General features: G+C 37.8%; 2 long non-coding RNA genes across 3 annotated transcripts in view; one reads left to right on the top strand and one right to left on the bottom strand.

Annotated features, from left to right (window-relative positions):
- The first annotated feature begins 1,161 nt into the window (after positions 1-1,161).
- Positions 1,162-2,597, top strand: LOC144301666 (uncharacterized). The gene is made up of 3 exons (XR_013368406.1): positions 1,162-1,267; positions 1,378-1,624; positions 2,119-2,597. It is a non-coding gene; the product is annotated as an uncharacterized LOC144301666 (long non-coding RNA).
- Positions 2,598-7,088: 4,491 nt separating this feature from the next.
- The window catches only part of LOC144301665 (uncharacterized), a 45,153-nt gene continuing 34,127 nt past the window's right edge, over positions 7,089-18,114 (bottom strand). The window contains exons 3-5 of one of the 2 annotated variants that reach the window (XR_013368405.1): positions 16,635-16,857; positions 16,350-16,429; positions 7,089-7,695 (exon numbers count right to left, since the gene is read on the bottom strand). This is a non-coding gene — a long non-coding RNA (uncharacterized LOC144301665). The remainder of the gene's footprint in view (positions 7,696-16,349; positions 16,430-16,634; positions 16,858-18,114) is intronic. The other variant, XR_013368404.1, reaches the window with a different exon arrangement.

Raw genomic sequence — 18,114 nt, 5'->3', positions numbered from 1 at the left:
AAGGGTTCCAGGGGGGGCCCTTCATAGAGGTCAGCTTCCTGGGGCTCTGAACATGATGGGAAAGAGTGGAAGTGGATCTGGACAGCCCCACACAGAATACCCAACACAGCATTACTCTCTTTTTTATCTAATGCCTCTAAAACTAGTTCATGATATATTATGTTTTAAAATACATTTTCCCCCACATTTATGTTATAATTGTTTAACTTCAGTTTGTGTCTGCGAAGCCAAGGGATACCCAAATATCTGATTAGACACTCTTCCAGGTGTGTCCGTGAGGAAGTTTGAATTTGCTCTCAGACTGATGACAGCGGAGCTGGGAAATCAATCTCCTCCCACCCTTGGTGCTCTTGACTTCTCCTGAGGTTTTAGCTCGCAGACGAGACTGTGGGACTTCTCAGCCTCCATAATCATGTGAGCCAATGCTTTATAATTAATCTCTCTCCTCTCTCTCTTTCTATATATCTAGATAGAGAGATATACAGATAGATCTTGCTGGTCCTGTTCTAATATGGTATCGATGTATTTACTTAGGAGAAGGAAAATTGCTAAAAGTAAACTAAATAAGAGAATTGAGTCACTCAGTCATGACATAATTGTCCAGCATGCATCCTAAAGGACAAAGTATTCTAAATTGTTTAGGAATAAGAACTCTAGGGATCCCTGGGTGGCGCAGCGGTTTGGCGCCTGCCTTTGGCCCAGGGCGCGATCCTGGAGACCCGGGATCGAATCCCACGTCAGGCTCCCGGTGCATGGAGCCTGCTTCTCCCTCTGCCTGTGTCTCTGCCTCTCTCTCTCTCTCTCTCTCTCTCTCTCTGTGTGACTATCATAAATAAATAAAAATTAAAAAAAAAAAAAAAGGAATAAGAACTCTATAATGACTTGGTATCTGTGCTTACACAAAGTAGTTCATGGACATTTTAGCTTAATATATATATTATATTAATTATATATATTATATATATATATAATTTAACCACAATCATGCTGTGTATTCATCATCTGCAGTCTTCACTTGCTCAGAATTTTCAGAGTTCCCTGCTGGCAGCCGAACTTCCATCTGGGAAACGTATGAGCCAGTCTATATCTCCCATGATGAGTTTCCAAGGAAGCATTATAATGAAAGAATGTGAGTTACTCATAATCAATGACTAAAGGAAGCAACGTTCTAAGGAGTCATGCACTGTCTTTGGCAAGGTGGGAAAGCATAAACTCACAGCAGGCACTCAACAAATGCCACGCTGAATGAATGAAGCCCTTTCTCACGGTAAAAGAGATAGGGATGGGGTCATTTTTGCTCAGTGAGTGGAGCTAAGGAAACAGAAGAGATCATCCGCCACATTATCTTAACATTCGTTCCATTCTTGTTCTTCACAGTTCACCCTCAGATCCAGGGGAATGCAGGGCATGGCCCCTCCGGAAACCCAGGCAAGATGCCCCCACAGATGATCTGTGGCCCAAGGCGAGATCCTTGGCTGATAGAAGAGCAAGTCTACTCCACATTCAAGAGTAGCTGTGGCTGAGATGAATCAGTGACACACTGGAGTCTGGGACCCCAGCCAGGGTTCTTCTTGGAGTTGTGAGCTCATTCAGCCTTTGAGAAGGGCCACCACTTATATACATGGTAAGGAGGAGACATCAGTTTCCTTTATGACCCCATCAGGTGGTACCGACACCCTTCTTCTATGTGTTTAAAATAATGGACATTACGTCATGCCCTTGACAACGAAGATAAACATGTTAGGAATCCAAACATGATTCTAAATGCACATCCAGTGATGTGTGGCCCAGGTCCCAATAAGATTGAAGGATTCATTGCCCCAGCTCCCAGAGCCCTATTGCACGTGGCCCTCAGCTGTCAGCCCCTTTCCAAGTGGCCTCAGCTGAGGAGCTGCCTCACCCAGGAGGACATCCTCCTTCCAAGATGCCCTGCCTCCAGTGTTCACTTGATTTGGGATGCATAAGATTCAGGCTTGTTGCTCCAGCTCAGTACAGTTCTGAAAGGTCATCCCATCTTCTGATCTCCTGAGAGGGTTGGCCAAGGTTACCACTGACCCTGCATTGCATCTCAGCTCTGCCCCTTCCTAAATCCTGCTTCCCTCACTCTCCCTTCCACAGCTGTGGATCCAAAGACAGTCCCTGAAGAGTCCTGCATGCTAATCTCTGTCTCAGACTCTCAGTTCCCAGAGGACCCAACTTGCCGCAATTACCAACCCATTGGTTTACTCTTGCTCACTGCCCTTTTTTAAAAAATTAAAATGTAACACACATTTTGGATAGGGTTCCCTACTTGGATGGGGTATGGTACCTAACTATCCAATTAAGTAATAATCTAGGTGTTGCTGTAAAGGTATTTTGTAGAAGTGATTAACACAATTAGTTGACTTTAAGTAAAGACTACCCTCAAGAATGTGGGTGGGCCTCACCCAATCAGTTGATGACCATACGAGGAGAAATTGATGTTTCCCCGGAGGAGAAAAAATTGTGCCTAAGAACTGCAACATCAACTCCTGCCTGAGTTTCAGTCTGCCAGCCTCCCCTGCAGATTTTGGACTTGCCAGCTCCACAGTCATGTGAGCCAAAACCTTAAAATAAATGTCTTGGTATACATATCCTTTTAGTTCTGTTTCTCTGGAAAACCTGACTTACATAGGTTTCCACCATGACTGGATTTTTTCTCTTTGTAGACTTGTCCTTTTTTGTATTTTATATATTTGGAGGTTATGTTATTAGTTACAAACAAATTTAAGATCATTTCATTTAAAGTTGCAATTTTTTTCAAGATTATATTTATTTGAGAGACAGGGCATGAACCCAGGGGAGGGGGAGATGGAGAAGGAGGAGCAGACTCACCGTGGAGCATGGAGCCCGATGCATGATCATCCCAGGACCCTGGGATCACGACCTGAGCCAAAGTCAGACACTTAACCAACTGAGCCACTCAGGTGCCCCAAGGTTGAAACTCTTTTTGCTCTGAAATGAACCACTTTTAGCTCTGACTTTATAACTTTTGGTTTGCATAATATTTTTTCCCATCCTTTACTGGTTGATATATCTTATATATAAGATGTGTCTCTTATGAACAGCATGTTCAACTTTGCTTTATTTTATTATCTGGTCTGAGGAACTTAATATTTCAATTGAAATACTTAGTCTGTTTAAATATACTATAATTTAGGCTTAAATCTACCACTTTGCTATTTGTTTTCTATTTGCCCTGACTCTTCTATATTTCCTGTCCTTTCCTAAGATTTTTTGGATTTATGTAATAATTTATCATTATACTTCTGTTAGCTTGTTAATTATACTAAAAAAAATGGAGGGGGCAGTATTTTCTTGGAGATTGATTACAACAGGTATTATTGACTTATTAAAGTGCTATTTTGGGGACATCTGGGCTCAGTGGTTGGACGTCTTGCCTCTAGGTCAGGTAGTGATCCCGGGGTCATGGGATTGAGTCCCACATCAGACTCCCCTCAGGGAGCCTGCTTCTCCCTCTGCCTATGTCTCTGTGTCTCTCATGAAAGAATAAATAAAATCTTTTTTTTTTTAAAGTGCTATTTTTGTTGTCTATTTTAATTTTCTATTTTAGATCTCACAAAGTGATGTTATTATTTATACAATTAGCATTCATCCAGATTTATGTGTATCCTTATCATTGCTCTTCATTATTTTTAATTCCTTTGTTTTGTTTCATTATACGTCATTTACTGTGATGAACGCACTACGTATGTTGCTTGTCCATCTGAAGACAGCCTTGCCAGGTAGTTCCCATTTCACAGTTTTGAGGGAATCAAGGCTGAGAATAAACAGCTTGATCACTGGGAGCATAAGCTTTGAAAGTCAGTAGACTCCACCACCTGTGGTCTTGAGTCATCTATCCCTGTAAGCTTCTCTTTATCTATCAAATGGCAGATACTAATAACAACAACGGCATCCACCTCATATTTCTAGTGTGAGCCTCTGATGAATTAAGGCACATTAAATGTTTAATGTCTGGCACATCGTATGTGCTCTACAAAGGTTGATCATGATGATGAGGAGCATCCTCTAATAGACACGTTGTGCACCATCACCGCTCCTGGGTTGTGCATCTCAGGGAAACTTGGCCCCCTTCAGCGCCTGGAGTGAAATGGCATTCAGCAATCCCTGAGAAAGATGTGACCATAGATCTGACTCAAGGGCGTCCAGGGTGACTATTCTGTATTGCCTTTATTCTCATAAAGCCCTTTTCCATTCTGAGATCTACAATCTGCCACGTTTTCTTCCAGGATTTTTATCAAGGCTGATTGTCAACATTTACATCTTTAATCCACCTGGTATTTACTTGAGGGTAATATATCAGAATACATATTTAAGTTTATCATATTAATGTCCTTATTCTGCTTCTGGAGTTTCTACTTCATTCCTTGTTCTAGTAGTCTGTGCCACCACCACCACCTGTTTTTAATTATATTAATATTAAACCATGTTTTTACATCTAGTACAACAAATATCACAAGTCAATCTTTTTCTATTTTGTTTCTGTTATCTTTTTTCAGCTCTACTCATGAATTTATTCTAGATGAATCTTAATTTTACTTGAACATGTTTCAATAAATCCCACTGGGAATTTAAATGCAATTACATTAACCCTATAAGTGAATGATTTTCATTTAATATATTCTTTTCTCATGTAGCTATCAGATTTTTTGGCTGCCTTCACCTTGTTTGCAAAATTCTTCATAAGTTCACTTAGGGTCTTCGTATTTTGTGTTACCATTGTAAAAGGGGAATTATTTCCATTAAATATTATACATAACTTTTTTCTGAATTTTAGAAAAGCCATTGTTGCTTATGAATTCCTTATGTGTCTAGCCACTTAATTTTAAAATTTGGGTGGGGGATCTTTCTAGACAGAGAATTATCATTCTCTAAAAATAATAAAAAGGTACATTTCTTCTCTTTCCAATGTTACATATCACACTATGTTGACTGAAATTTCTAGAACATTAGATGATAACAGTGGAGAAAACTTCCCTCCCTGGTTCTCGGTTTTAGTGGGGCATTTTATTTATTTATTTTTAAAACGTTTCTTTTTTAATTTATTTATTCATAGAGGCACACAGAGAGGCAGAGACACAGGCAGTGGGAGATGCAGGCACCATGCAGAGAGCCTGATGTGGGACTCCATCCAGGGTCTCCAGGATCACGCCCTAGGCTGCAGGCAGCACTAAACTGCTGTGCCACCAGGGCTGCCCTAGTGGGGCATTTTAATATCTCTATGGCAGGTATGGCTTTGGCTCTTAATTTCATGTATGTCCTCTATTAAGAGATAATGCTTACATTTCTGATTTTGCTGTTTCTTTTCTTCCTCTAACAAAAATGTCTAAACTAGTAATAGTAGTAGTAGTTCCAGCAGTTGCTAGTATATAATGAATACTCATCAATACTTAATACAGTAGATATTTAATACAGTCATCTCAAAATTTATGATGCAGGGTTGTATTATTCCCAGTTTAACAAAGAAATGGAAGTGTTAACTCATCTTGATCATGCATTTGCTAAGTGCATGGTTCAGCTTAGAACCCTGGTCTATAAGAGTTAAAGTGTGCCTTGAGGATTTTTTGTCATGCAGAGAGCTCATGGTCCCTATTCTGCATGTGCCCCCTCCTACATGGACTTCCCACCTGTCTCTGCTCAGCTCTGTGCCTCAGGAGGATAGCTTTTGTAAACTGTACTCCACTCCCTAGCCTCGTTTGCTGGCTGCCTTCTATTGGGTCTGGCCAACTAGGGTCACTGATACGACACTGGAAGATAAGGAGAAAGGTGATCATATTTCTTCCTTGACTCTCTCTCTCCCCACCCCAAAGTAAAAATTTTAGTAATAGTTGAGTCCACAGTAATAGCCCCTTTCCCATTGCTTAGCTGCCAGCACGACCTCTTCTCTTTCCCCCTCTGAATAAGGGGTAGCTTACCATGGGTGCTATCTCTAGGCGTCTCACCACCTTTGTATGTGTCCTTAGCTTTGCCAAGCTTGTTTCAAGCTGTCCCCTCACTAAAGTCTCTATCTACAAAATCTGGTGGGGACCCTACTTATTCAGAGTTTCCACTTTTTCTAATTAAAAAATGTATCTTGTAAAACTCCAAGAAGTTAATTTAGGAGAAAAACCTAGATGACCTTGAGTTTAGCAATAACTTTTTAGGTCTATTTTTGAGTAATCCCTACACCCAACGTGGGGCTTGAACTCACAACTGAGGTCAAGAGTCTGATGCTTTACCAACTCAGCCAGCCAGATGCAATAACTTCTTAGATCTAAAAGCACAGTCAGTAAAAGAAAAAAATTAATATGTGGATTCCATTAAAATTAAAAACTTCTGTTTTGCAGATGACATTCTTCAAAAATGAACAAACAATCCTCTCTAAGGGAAAGTTTTTTCAAAGCACATGTTAGTAGAGGACTAGTATCCAAAATATACAAAGAACTCTTAAAAGTCAACAATAAGAAAACAAACAATTTAGAAATAAGCAGAAGAGCTGAACAGATACCTTACCAAATACTATATACAGATGGCAAATAAGCATATGAAAAGATGCTCTACGTGATTAGGGAATTGCAAATTAAAGCAAGGAGCTACCTCTATTCACCTATTAGAATGCCAAAATGCAAAGCACTAACAACACCAGATGTGGGCTATGGAGCAAGAGAAACTCATATTCATTTCTGGTGTGAAAACAGAATCCTAGAGTGACTTTGAAAGTCAGTTTGGTGAGGCATCTGGGTGGCTCAGTTGGTTGAGTGTGTGCCTTTGGCTCATGATCTCAGGGGTCCTGGGATCAAGCCTTACATCAGGCTGCTTCTCCTTCTGCCCCTCCCCCTACTTATGTGCTTTCTCTCTGTGCTAAGTAAATAAATAAAATCTTTTTCAAAAAGACTCATTTTGGGGTTTTTTCTTACAAAATTAAATATGCCCTTACTATATGGCCTAATAATCATACTCCTTGGTATTTAGCAAAATGAGTTGAAAACCTATGTTCAGAACAAAACCTGCACATGAATGTTTATTCATAACAGCAGCTTTATTTATAACTGCAAAAAAATGAACTGTAAACCATGAAAAGACATAGAAGAACCTTAAATTCATGTTAATAAGTAAAAAACACCAATTTGAAAAGCTACATACTATATGATTCCTGCTGTAGGGAAGGAAAAATAATTTTCCCTCTACTCTTCTGAGTTCTTAGCTGAGACTCCTGCAGTAAAAGACAGATTAACAAGAAAAGAACAAAAATAAGTCTATTAACATTTCTGTCTCATGTGCACCTGGGAGATACACAGGGAAAAATGGACCCTCAGGAGACTTGATGCCGGGGCAAGGGGTGGGGGGTCTGAAAGTTCAGAACAGAGTGTGTCTGGGTGCAATGCCCACTTCTAAGCTCGTCTTCGGTGACGAGAGTCCCTCATCCCTGATGAAGGCACTCCCGGAGGGGATTGATGACAGTTGAGGTCTTTTTGCAGGATCTGACTTAAGGCAGATGATGGAGATCAGAATCTCTCCTGCACCTGCTGTTTTCAGGTGTCTTCAGCTCAAAGTAATCAGTGTACCAAAGCAGCATATGTTAGAGTGGCATGTCCTGAAGTCCCTCAGTCACATTTTTGGGGCATCATATTCTGCTTCCCTTTACTATGAGATGACATTCTGGAAAATTCAAAGCTGTGGAGATAATAAAAGGATCAGAGACTTGGGAGGAGGGAAAGATGAATACATGAAACACAGGGAGTTTTAGGACCGTGAAATCTGTAGGATGCTGTAATGGTGAATATGGGGCAATATATAGTTGTCCAAACCCACAGAAGGTACAACACCAGGAGTGAATCCTAATGTAAACTATGGACTGGAGTTAGTAACAGCGTATCAACAGGCGCTCATCACTTAGAACGAATGAACGCCCCTAATGTAAGATGTTAATAGTAGAGAAGACTGCAGGAAGAGAAAGGATATGGAATCTCTCTCTACTTTCCACTCATTTTGGGGGGAGCACACCTAAAACTGCTCTAAAAAATAAAGTCTATTAATTTTTTAAATGCATCCTCATTTTGAATGCATTTTCAGTAGAGATAATTGTGTAGCTTTTCCCTTCAACTGTAGACATGATATATTAAATTGATAGATTTCCTAGTGCAGTGTTGTTCTTACATTCCTGGAATAATTCTATTTGATCGTGTGGTATGTTCTCGTTTTTATTTAGCACTGAAATTGATTTGTTAGGATTTCATTTAGAATTCTTGCACCTACATTCATAAGTGAGAGTGTCTCATCTGCTATTTTTTTTTTAAGTTGAGCGGGTTTGGTGCTTTCTCAAGCATTGGTATCAAGTTAATATAACTTCATGAAAATAAATTGAGATTTAAATATAACTATAGATTAGGCATATGTGCTATATTATATACAGTAGAAAGTATTTTGTATAAAGCCACTTGACCTTGAAATCTTGAAGTGATTTAAAAATCTCTGAAAAAGACTTTTAGAAGCATGCATAGTCATTGGACTATTCAGGTTTCCTGCTTCTTTTCAAGTAAAGTTTTATAATTTACAGTTGGCCAGAAAAATGTGCTTTTCATAAAAATATCAAATTTATTTATAGAACATGTATTTTAAGGTTATCCTTATTTGTTTAGTTTTCTCTGAATCTGTACTCATATTTTTTTACTCCCACATTTGCGTATCTTTATTTGAATCCAATTCGTTTAATCAAAATAGTAAAAATTAAAAATGAATGCATGTCTGTTGTTGAGTTTCTCTTATTTATATAGCTAGCTTTCAGATTTATTAATCTATCAACTCAATAGCTTTCCCCTTTCCTGCTACGAGGGGAGGAAGGTCTCCTCCATTCTAGGTTCTCCAGCTGGGGTCTGTGAATTAGACTAGGCACAAGCAAATGAACAGGGGAGTGGGTAGTCAGTAACCCAAAGAGGTGGTTAGATCTACAGAAAATGGGTTTGGGAACTTTTGGTCAGGGAGGCAATTTGTGGGAAGGTGACCATGAAAAGTATGGTAAACAGGAGTTGCTTAGGCGCACCTGGGTGGTTCAGTGGTTGGAAGTCTGTCTTTGGCTCAGGTCGTGATCCAGGGATCGAGTCCCACCTTGGGCTCCTCATGGGGAGCCTGCTTTTCCCTCTGCCTGTGTCTCTGCCTCTCTCTGTGTGTCTCTCATGAATAAATAAAATCTTTTAAAAAAAAAAAGAGTTGCTTAGTAAGATTTGTTCTGCACATTTAAATTGATGCCTTCTTTGTTCTTAAGTGTCCCTCTCTTCCAGGTACAGGAGAAGACACATCTCTACTAATGAAGATTTCCTTTGCAGAAGACAAACCTGTACCCTGTTTTCAGAGCTTTTCCTGTGTCTGCTTGTTCTCAGTGGCCTTCAGTTCAAAATAATCTCTATGCCAAAGATATATTTGGGGGTGGCATATTTTGGTACCCCTCACTGATAATTTTTTAATGAGATATGATTGACATACAACATCATATTAGTCTTAGGTATACAACATAATGATTTGATATATTGGCATATATACAAGTGAAATCATACTGTATTTGTCTTTCTCTGTCTGACTTACTTCAGTTAGCAGGATGCCCTCAAGGTCCATCCATGTTGTTGCAAATGTCAGGATTTACTTCTTTTTTTGTGACCAAATAGCATTCCAGTGTGTGTGTGAGTGTGTGTGTGTGTGTCTGTGTAGTTTTCTTTATCCATTAAGGATACAAGTCCCTTATAAGGTATATTATTTGCAAAATTTTTCTCCCATTCTGTGGAAGTTTTTTTCCCCACTGTCTTGATGGCATGCTTTGAAGCACAAAAGTGTTTCATTTTGATGATGCTAAGTTTATCTATTTCTGTTGTTGTTGCTTTTGCTTTTGGTGTCCTGTCTAAGCAATCACCAAATCCAAAGTCACAAAGATTTACACTTAGGTTTTCTTCTGAGGGTTTGATAGTGTTAGCTCCTCTATTTTGGTGTAGATCCACATTGACTATTTTTTTGCATATAACATGTGAGAGGGCTTGAACTCTATTTTTTTTCATGTGGACATCTACTTGTCCTGGAACCATTTGTTAAAAAGACTATTCTTTCCTCCATTGAATTGTCTTGGCACATAATTTTAACTATAGTTTGTCAGGGTTATTTATAAATGGTTTATAGTTAGAACTTTCATTTTCTAGTGAGCTAATGTTTGAAAAGTTTGCTTTTTATTCCCAAATGATTGAATTCTTTTAAATGTTTTACCAGTATTAATTTTTATCACATTGTGGTGAAAGGCTGTTATAGACAAATAAAATTTTATTAAAATCTTATAAACTATATGAGATACGTGTTTCAGTTAATATTTTTCAAAAACTTAGAAGAGTATATTGAATCCAATGTGGGAAACAAAGTCAAAAGAAAAAAATTAAAATTCCTTACTACCTACAGCCCATTGACAAGTCCTTGAAACAAGCAGAGCGACCTTCCTCTGGGATCTCAGCTGTGTCAATATTGACACTTTACTAAGGGCAAAAGATAATTTTAGCTTAACATTGTCCTGACCCCGCAAATCTTATAAGTTTGCTTTAACATAGAAAAATTCCTTTGGAAACTTCTTTTATCTCTACCCCCTAAGATCTATGTTAGTGATCATCCTCCAAGAGTATGCTCCATTGATATACATCTGAAGGGTCTCATGGCTAAGGTTTTATTAGACAATAATAATTGGCCTTTTCCTAACAATAGTCAACCCCCGCGAGATCCTGGAAACCTTGCTTCCAAAATTCCTTAGGGACTTACACTATCCCTGATCCCCTCCAAACGTGAAAGTATATAATCATCTCACACAACTGCAGTGCACCTCTTTCTACCCATGTGTCCTATGTCCATGTGCTTTAATAAAACCTCCTTTTTTTTGCACCAAAGATGTCTCAAGAACATTTCCACATCAAAATCTTTGTAAGGTAAAATATTTAATATCTATTAATTAGAATCTTATTAATTACATTATTTAAATCCTCTACAACCTTTTATTTTGGTCTTGATTCATGAATATTGAGGATAACATGCTTCAAGTTCTCTGATTTCTTGTATTTCCAAATGCTTGTATGTTATTTATTGTAGAGATACACTTTTAATGCATTACATTTCATGACAATTTTATCTTCATTGTGATTTTTCCCTTGTGCATATAAAATGATCATCTTTGCAATATTCTATGCTTCTTCACCTTGGATTCTCCATTGTTATGCTTTCTTTGGTTTGTGTTTATTTGATATAACTTTTCACATACTTTAACTTTCAATTCTCTTGATTATTTTCTTATTGCATTAATCTTTTACTTCTAATAAGAAATATTAACATGGTTTATCAAATTCATCCATTTAAATTTATTTTTGTACATGATATATATTGTCATACCTGAAATTAATGATGATGATTAATAATAATAAGTAATAACCAGCAGCAGTTCAAGCATTGCTTGGACATTGTGAACCAGACACTAAGTACTTTTCAGCATTATTTTATTTATCCCTCAAATTAACCTTTGAATTAGGTTTAAAGTAACCCACCTTATAAGTGCAGAAATCAGCTTTAGGAAGTTGATGTTTTGTATCCTTGTTTCTTTGGCTTGCTCTTTTCTTGTTTTCTTTTTTTAAAGAATTGACTATTTTTAATGTTTCTTACTTCTAATAATTAAAAAGATGTACACATGTATTTTTAATTATCTAATAAGCTTCTTTGAATCTTAGGACATGCACTTGAAACAATATTTCATTACTATTGCCAAAGAAAGACAGTTTTTATTGATACTTCTTGATGTAAAAGTAGAAAATTAGCAACTTTGTATTTCCTTGCTCTTTTCCTACATCTAATTCTTAATTTTGGTTGCCAATAATTTGGAACTTAAAGGTGTGTGAGAGAGAGAGGGAGAGGGAGAAAAAGACTCCTTTCACTTTTATGAAAATTTAAAAAATATATGCACCCTGTGTTCAATTTTTTCAATAATTATTACAATTTAAAAAATCCGAATGTTCTCTAATATATCTGCATTAATTTCCACATTCTCAAGTTTTTGCTTTGCTTTGATGCAATACATATTCAGTGTGTGGGGGGGTGTTTTCTCATGTTTTGTTGTTTATAAAGGGCACGGAAATGAACTGCATTCTAAAGCCTTGACTATTTGTTTTTGCTTTTACAGATGAAGAAAAACTTGTTTAGTCTAGATTCGTGGTTACAACCTTTCCCCTTTAAATCTCTGTAAATGGCACTCTTGTTTATATCTGATATTCATTACCATGGAAAAGTCTGAGACAAAGATTATTTTTCTTTATTTTAGGTAAATTGACTTTTTCTGCCTGAATACTTGGAGGATGTACTTTTTACTGAGATTTGTATGAATGTCACAAAATTGCATCTGGATGTTACTCTATTTATTCTGAAAATAGATAAAGCATTTTGATTAACAAACTTAAATTATTCAGATGAAAAGCATGCTATTTTATTTTAGCTTTGATGGTTACTTCTGTTCTATTTGCTACATTGAAACACACACCCACACCCATACACAGAGTTGATTTTATCAATCTTATATTGTATCTGGGTTTTGAATGTTTCCTCCCTCCAAGATTATGTTCTATTTGAGCATTTACATGGTTTCAGTGTTACCTTTAGATCACTGATCATTTGGGGTTTCTTCTTATGTGAAATATAAATCAATTTTACATTCTCATCAATGAATCTAGTGTTTGAATGCCATTTACGAGAAAATTCATAATTTTCCCAATGATTTAAGATGCAGCTTTTATAACATACAAATGTTCCATATTTTCTAGACTTTATACTCTGTTCCATTGGTCTGTCCACTCGTGAAACGTTTCCACATTGCTTTAATTGCAGAAGCTTAGTTAGTGGAATATTATAATACTTCAAGGGTGAAGACCCCTTTAGTTTCTTTTCAGAGAGTCCTTGGCTATTTTTCCATATTTTTAAAGAATCCATATGCACTTTAGAATCATATATCTAGCCCAAGGGAAAAATAAGCCAAGCTCGTTAGTATTTTTATTTTGATTGCATTCAGTTTTTACATCAATTCAGAAGAATGGACAGGTTTATAATGTTGTTTTGTTGTATCCCTGAACAAGGAGTATCTTCCTTATTATTCAAATCTGTTATATGTTTTTCAGGAGTGTCTTATACTCTTCCTCACTTTGTTTTTAACCGATTTCTTGTAACATTTAAGTATTTTTCTTTTCTTTCTTTCTTTTTTTCCCCCCTTGAATGTGGAATCTGCTTCTTCATTTGTCTTCTAATTTTTTAGGGTGATCAAAGTGCTTCGTGATGAGTAATATTCTTTTCTTTCTATAACGTAAGCCTTTTGCTACACTTCTTTCCTTCCCCCTTGGGCCTTCCTTCTGCCTCCTTCATCCCCGGAAGACTCTCAAGTCCAGTCTGATGGAGTTTTAAGCCTCCTCTTTTTAATCCCACACTAGCCAGTGCTCTGATCCCCGAGGTCTCAGACTTGTTCTCAACACCTCCCTACTCAAGAGGGGCCCCTCTTCTCCTGTGAGCACCTTCTCATTCCACCACTGTGATTGGGAACATATTGGACATACTATCCCCAAATATGGCACATTGACATGTTGCATATTTTAAACTGAAGGAGTTTGAGAAACACGCAGAAACAGGATGGTCACTCTGACCTTCAACCCCTCTCACCCCTCTTCTCTGAAACAGTTCATAGAGGCCTCACATAAGAGGTGCCCTCTGTGTACCTAGAAGGTACCCAGAGAAAAGGAGCATCATTATCTCCAAAAACAAAAGGACACCTGTTTGCTGCACTTACCCCATTCTCCTGAACCTGTCATATTCCTCCATGACTGTCCTGTCTTCCTCAGACCCAAGATAAAAATATATGGCTGTTTCCTCGACTTTTCATTTCTTTTGAAGGCTGCTCCATCATTTCAAACTTTATTAAAGAAATGTGTATGCTTTTCTCTTGTTAAGCTGTCTCTGTCCGTTTAATTTTCTGACGCAGTCAGGCACCCTAAGAGGGTGAGGAAAATGTTTTCCTCCTCCGCCGCTGTTACACCGCAATCTTTCTCTGACATTCAACCTTTGCTTCTCTCTGCTGCAGCCTGAATTCTGAGCCTGGCTCTGCTGCTCAGAATGCTCTCCCCAATTACATTTGTAGTTTATATTATTCGTTTTCTCCTTGTTTTGTTGTAGGTAAGGATTACAGGTGACTCTCATAATCCTCGTTGTCCTGTGTGCTCTTTGAAGGATACGTGGAGAGATTCAGATTTAGGTAGCTGCTGTTTTGAGCCTGTGTTTGTTTGTTTGTTTGTTTGTTTTATGATAGTCACAGAGAGAGAGAGAGGCAGAGACACAGGCAGAGGGAGAAGCAGGCTCCATGCACCGGGAGCCCGACGTAGGATTCGATCCCGGGTCTCCAGGATCGCGCCCTGGGCCAAAGGCAGGCGCCAAACCGCGGCGCCACCCAGGGATCCCTGAGCCTGTGTTTGTGTGTGTGTGTGTGTCTTTTGGGGTGGGGAGTGCTGCCTTCTGCTTTTTAATTTGGAAGAGCATACCATAAATGCTGGCTTTTGTTTATGATAGTGGTACAATTAAGTAACTACTATATCAACATTGAATAAAGGGAAACCAATAAATCTCAAATAATTTTCTCAACAATTAGGTTAGAAATTAGAGATTAATTTTCTGCAACCCATTGTTTTGTTTTTATTTCTTTTTAAGATTTTATGGGGAGGCAGAGTGAGAGTGAGAGAGTATCTCAAGCAGACCCCCCTGCTGAGCATGGAGCCTGATGTAGGGCTCTATCTCACCACCCTGAGATCATGACATGATCCAAAATCAAGAGTTGGACACTTAACTGACTGAGCCACCCAGACATACTTTTTTTGTTTCTAATTTAAATTTTCACAATAAGCTTAGCCCCATGAGAAACAAGAGTGATTCCTCCCCCCTGTTCACCCCTCCAATAAACTTCTAAACTAATTGGCACTGAGCTTCTCATTATCCTTGAAGAGAAAGAGAATGATCACATAACCTATCCGAGAGTCTGAATATATTTGTCAGTTAAATAACTCATTTGGACAACTGCCATGGAGATTAGGCTGGTATGTGAAATGATCATCAGTCTGTAACTCCAGCTGTGAGGTTCACAAAGAAACCAAGTAATAGCTGTATGTATATGGGATAAAACAAAATATGCATAACACTCTTTCTTATTACATATTCAAAATTAAGACATTTTTCCTCAAAGTAAAGCACTAAGAACTTTTCCTTTTTTTTGGTCTGTCTATAGAGGAGGTAAGCTGGTGTTGAAAATTCTAAGATAGAAGAATCTTATTTTAAAAACAGCTCAACAAAACTTCAGTTAGGTTTTGTTGCAGATTGTTTATGAATTTTCTAGATGCCAATTTATTAAAGCAAATGAATCAATAAAGGAAACCTACTTTAGCTTTGTCCAATCAAAAGTGAGCTTAAGGGAAAGGCATTTGGCTATGTCAAATAAATTTCTATAAGGATGGAAGATTTTACAGATGGAAGCACCACTTTTTCTCAGAAAGTAATTACTACCTGTGGCCCTCTAATCATTATTTTCTTCAAACATGATCTTTCTTCATGACAAGTAAGTTTGAATTTGAATCATCACTGAGACATTATTATCCATACCACATTTAATCCATTAAACAAAATGACTCATGTTTTAGTTTTAAAAATCAATCAACTTAGATTCTGGGGATGTGCCAGAGCAAGATCCTCCCGCAGGTTCTGAATTCTTTTAGTTAATGACATTGCATTATAAATTGGCCATTGTTTCTTTTCCTTTGTTCGTATGGTTGTCTGAGCACTTGGTGCTCAGCTGGTGTTTGCATTTTGTATCTACACAGAGCTCAGGTGCTGAGATTACAAACCTTTTCCTCAATGCTCCCTGCTGATTCCAGACGCTGGAGCCCACTCTCACTGCTACTATCTCTGCTCACAGTTCTCAACTGGAGGAGACTGAGAAGCTCCAGTGTTATATGGTACAGATGGTGGCTACACTTGTGAGCATAACATCTAGAGAAGTTGAATCAGTTATGTTGTACGTCTGGAGCCAATGTAACATTGTGGAATAACTATACTCAAATAAAAAAATGAATAAAAAATAATAAAATAATTTAAAAACAAAAACCCTCTGCCTTGCTTCCCAGGGCCATTTTCTCTTGAATCCGTGTTTCACATGTCTTCCTGTCTCCAGCTCCCTCCTTCTGCCACCAGCATGATGCCTTTTCCCCGATGGGCTCAGACTTTGGCTGACATTAAAACAAATCACCTACCTGAAATCACATTCAGTACAATAATGTCTCCACGCCTTTTAATTTTTCCAAGTTCTTCCAATTCAAGGTCCAGTGTCTTTCTGAAAATGAGAATATTCTGGGAACTAATTTCTGTCTCATCTATCAAGATTGAATGTGACAGTCTCTCTGTAATATTTAGTCTATTATGCTCTCACTTAATATGCTCACAGCTGCCAATGTTCATGTGTATCCTAATAGTTGGAATTAGAAATGCTTCCTTTAATATAACTCACTGCCCCCCCCCCCCCATTAACAATCACTTACCACTCTAGATGAGAAAGTGGTCTTTAATCTGCACAAACTGGAGGCAGATTCCTGCCCTCTGGGCTCCTCAGGGACACGTGTTCATTCACTCCTTAGAGAGAAATACAGACATTTCTGTGTTCTATGTTCCAAACTTCTTTCAGCTGGCTTTATTTATAGGTCAGTTTACTGAACTCCTTAAATCACTGAGGCTAGGCTTTTTGATTTATCTATTTTGAGATTCCTGAAAATGAAAGAAAGAATTGTCAAATTTCATCCAATTTTTTGTCTCAGAAAAACTGCCCAGTAAATACAAAATTCGTATGTGGGCTAATCTCTCAATTGTCAAAGATATTTATTTTGTGCAATAATTAAGATCAATTCATGGATTTATAAGAAAATAGTATCAGGTTCAGCAAGAGAAAGAAGTTTCTAACAGCCAGTGCTCTGGAGCATGAAGTAAATTGGTTGGGGGATTAATGAGCCCTGTGGAGCTGGGGGCTCAGCAGAGGTCATCTGGTCCCTGGCAATCCCAAAGATTCAAGCACAGTGTGAAGAATGTTAAACAAGATTGACTTTTACTTCCTATTCTGACATCTAAGACTGTAAGACAACCAAGCATACGACAAGTTATATAATGTTCCAGACAAACAAAACAAAAATACCATTTTCAAGACTATCCTCAGATGACTCATGTTGAGAAATCTAAAGTCTTGCATAAATATTTTCTTATTACACACTTGTGGCCTTTGGTTTATTATTCTTGCTGTGCCTCATCTCTCTTTCTGTCTTGTTAAAGTCTTCCTCATCATTTGAACCAAAGAGCAAGAACATAAAAGTCTTCCTCATTTCCTTTTCTGACACTCAGATGGAATGGAGAAGTGATGGAGGTGACAGTAGATTTACGATATACATAGCTTTATGATATGTTCACAAATGCCTTGATGACAAGATAGAAAGGGGAAAAGTGGATGTCTTGCTTGTCTTCTTTTTCTCATTATCACTAATGTTATGTTTTTAAGACATTTTAAGACAAATGTCTTAAAGTCTACAGGATTTAAACAACATAAAGGAGGATTTTCTATCCTCCATCCAGTTCTGACATGCTATGATGTTGTGGTTTTAAGGATTCTCATGATTTTGTGGACAATAGATTCATCACTGGCCAGGAAGCAGAGGCATTTGCCCTAATCTCTGTTGATCTTGCTCCCCAAAAAATGTCTTAATCAGCACAGTCAGACAGTATACTGGGTTGGATGAATTGTTGTCTTTTTAAATGTGGTACACCTAAGTTTTTATGCCCCCAGACTATTTCAGCAAATTTTTCGCCATCCTTTTTCCTCTATAAAGAACAAGGAGATTTAAAAAAAAGTTAATATGTTGGCATTTCCTTCCTCTTTAATAAGACAAAAATTAGCAATGAGTGAATGCTGGATTACTTTGTAGACTTTGTTTTTTCCTTCTTAGAATCTGGTGAAGGTTCTCAGGTAAAGGGAAATAT

This window comes from Canis aureus, chromosome 30 (assembly GCF_053574225.1).
Source record: "Canis aureus isolate CA01 chromosome 30, VMU_Caureus_v.1.0, whole genome shotgun sequence".
Lineage (NCBI taxonomy): Eukaryota > Metazoa > Chordata > Mammalia > Carnivora > Canidae > Canis > Canis aureus.
This window is presented reverse-complemented; position numbering and strand designations above follow the sequence as displayed.